A 3,587-nucleotide genomic window follows, 5' to 3' on the forward strand; every position below is an offset into this window, starting at 1 on the left:
TCCAGTTTTTTAAAAAAGACCATCATCAATATGTCTACAAATAACAAATGTTGGAAAGGGGGTAGACAAAAGGAAACCCTCCTACACTGTTTGTAGGAATGTAAATTGGTACAACCAGTATGGAGAACAGCATGGGGATTCTTTTAAAAACTAAAAATCAAGCTATCATTTGATCCAGCAATCCCTTTCCTGGACATGTATCTGGAAGAAACCTTGATTCAAAGAAGCACATGCATTCCAGTGTTCATTGCAGCACTATTTATAAGAGCTAAGACATGGAATCAACCTAAATGTCCATCTCCAGATGAGTAGACAAAGGAGACGCAATACATATATACAATGTAATATTACTCAGCCATAAAATAGAATGCAATAATGCAATTTGCAGAAACATGCATGGACCTAGAGATGATCATAAGTGAAGTATGTCAAAGACAAATAGCATATGATTTCATTTACATGTGGAATCTAAAAAGCATGATATAAATGAACTTATTTACAAAGCAGATACATAGACTTTGACAATAAACTTATGGTCACCAATGTGGAAAGGTGGAGGGAGGGGTACACTGAGGTTGGGATTAAAATATACTCATTCAGTTCAGTTCAGTTCAGTTGCTCAGTCGTGTCCGACTCTGCAACCCCATGAATCGTTGCTATATATATAATTAATAATCAACAAGGACCTACTATATAGTACAGGGAACTCTATTCAATATTCTTTAATAAACTATATGGGAAAATAATTTGAAAAAGAATGGATATATGCATATGTAAAACTGAATCACTTTGCTTTGCACCTGAAACTCATAGAACATTGTAATATCAGATAAAAATTATTTGATATTACACTATACTATCAAATAAAAATTAAATTTAAAAAGAGAAAATAACAAGCCAATATGCCCAATGATCACAGATGCAAATATTCTCAACAAAATATTAGCAAACCAAGTTTAATAATACTCTAAAAGGTTCATATAACATTATTGAGAATAACACATTTCAGACATGCAAGCATGGTTTATTTTTCATAATCAATTACTGTGATATACAATATTAACAAATTGAAGGGTAAGAATTATATAATCTGATTAGATGCAAAGCACTTGACTTAATTCAATATCAATCTATGATTAAAAAAGTATAATAAAGTGAGTATACAGGTAATGTACCTCAATATAACGAGCATATGTGACAAGCCTGTGGCTAACACCATATCAATGATGAAAATTGAAAGCTTTCCCTCTAAAATCCTCAACAAGACAGGGATCCTTACCATTTTTGCCTTTACTCAATATTATACTAGAAATCCTAGCCAGAGCAATTAGGCAAAATAAAAAAATAAAATACATTCAAGTGATAATAGAAGTAAAACTGTCACTTTTTGCAGATAACAAGCTATTACATATTGAAAATCATTAGAACTCTACTGAAAAGCTGTTAGAACTAATAAATTTAGTAAAGGTGTCAGAAATATAAAATGAATACACAAAAATATATTGCATTTTATACACTAACAATGAGGCATTAGTAACATAAATTAAGAAAATAATCCCATTTATAATTATATCAAAAAGAATACAAACACAACCATATAAAATCTATGGAATGCAGTGAAGTAATAGCCATACATGCCCTTCTCATAAAACAAACAAAAAAACCTTTTTATAAACAATCTAACCTATCACTGAAAAGAATTAGAAAAAGAAGAACAAAATCTAAGGTCAGTAGAAGGAAGAAAATAATAAAGATCAGAGAGGATATATATAAAATAGAGATCCACAAAACAATAGAAAAAAAATCAATAAAATCAAGAGCTGATTCTTTGAAAAGGGAAAGAAATCTGACCAGGGGAAAGAAATCCTTTGGCCAGGGTTATCAAGAAGTAAAGAGAGAGGACCCAAGTAAAATGAAAAATGAGAAGTAAAAATTGATACTGAAGAAATATTACAAAATATAAGAGGATAGTATGAATAATGATATGCCAATAAATTTGACAAACTAGAAGAAATGGAGACATTTCTAGAAACATGCTGTCCACCAAAATTGAATTAGGAATAAATAGATAATTTGAACAGATAGATCACTAGAACTGGAATGAAAACTGTATTTTTAAGGGAAAATCTCCATAAAAATATGGAATAAAAAAACTGGAGCATTCAGTACCAGATGGCTTCACAGGTGAATTCTACCAACCTTACAAAAAGAACATATACTGATCCTTCTCAAAATCTTCCAAAGACTGAAGAGGGAAGGGCACTCCCAAAGACATTCTATGAAGCTATTATCACACTGATACCAAAACCAGACAAAGACATTACCAAAAAAAAATTAGAGGCCAATTTCTTTGACAAGTATAGATATAAGAAGTCTCAGTAAAATACTAGCAAACCAAATTCAGCAACACACAGAAAAGATCATGTACCACCACCAAGCTGAATTCATCCTATAGTGACAAGGATGGTTCAACATATACAAATCAGTGCAATCAACAGAGGGAAAGACAAAAAAACATGTCATTTCAATAGTGCAGAAAAAAGCAGTTGATACAATTTAATATCCTAGTTTATCCATTCATGATAAAATCTCTTATGGAAGTGGCTACTGAGGGAACATATCTCACCATAATAAAAGCCAGAGATTGTTATACTAAGAGAAATAACTCAGAAAAAGAATGATATTGTTTTTATGTAGAATCTAAAATATGACACAAATAAACATTTATGAGACAGAAAAAGACTCAAGAGACATAGAGAACAAACTTGTAGTTGCCAAAGGGCAAAGGATGTGGATGAGAGATGGGCTGGGAGTTTGGGATTAGAAGAGGCAAACTATTATATATAGAATGGATAAACAACAACGTCCTATTGCACAGCACAGGGAACTACATTCAGTATCCTGTGACAAACCGTACAGAGTATGAAAAATAATATAAAAGAGAGCTTATACATATATATGTATAACTGAATTACTTTGCTGTACAGTAGAAATTAACACATTGTAAGTTGACTATGTCTAAGTAGCCATGGCTGAGTGGTTAAGGCTATGGACTAGAAACCCATTGGGGTTTCCTTGCACAGGTTCAAATCCTGCTGACTACACCTCTTTCCTATTGAGACCTAAGCAGCTAGGAAAGAATGCTGTTGCCCTAAAGAAAGAAACTGGATTGATCTCCAAACTGGCTCTTTATGTTTGAAAGGCCCCAAGCATGCAGACTGTACCCTAAACAGCATGGAATCTTTTTGTTTTTGTTTTGGCTTCCCAGATGGCTTAGTGGTAAAGAATCTGTTTGGAAACGCAGATTTGATCCCTGGGTGGGAAAGATCCCCTGGAGAAGGAAATGGCACTGCAGTCCAATATTCTTGTCTGGAAAATCCCATGAACAGAGGAGCCTGGCAGGCTACAGTCCATTTGGTCACAAAAGAGTCACACATGACTCAGTGACTAAAAAACAAAAGCAACAAATCAACTGTATTTCAATAAAATAAATTTTAAAAAGGAATAAAAAATGTTAGGATTAAATGCAACCGAGGTAAAAAACCTGTAACCTTAAAGACTGAAGAACAGATGCAATCTAAAGATTC

General features: G+C 32.9%; 1 non-coding gene across 1 annotated transcript; it reads left to right on the plus strand.

Annotated features, from left to right (window-relative positions):
* The first annotated feature begins 3,022 nt into the window (after positions 1 to 3,022).
* TRNAS-AGA (transfer RNA serine (anticodon AGA)) lies at positions 3,023 to 3,104 on the plus strand. The gene has a single exon. It is a non-coding gene; the product is annotated as a tRNA-Ser (tRNA).
* The last annotated feature ends 483 nt before the right edge of the window (positions 3,105 to 3,587 follow it).

The sequence above is a fragment of the Ovis aries genome, chromosome 4, assembly GCF_016772045.2.
Source record: "Ovis aries strain OAR_USU_Benz2616 breed Rambouillet chromosome 4, ARS-UI_Ramb_v3.0, whole genome shotgun sequence".
Classification (NCBI taxonomy): Eukaryota; Metazoa; Chordata; class Mammalia; order Artiodactyla; family Bovidae; genus Ovis; species Ovis aries.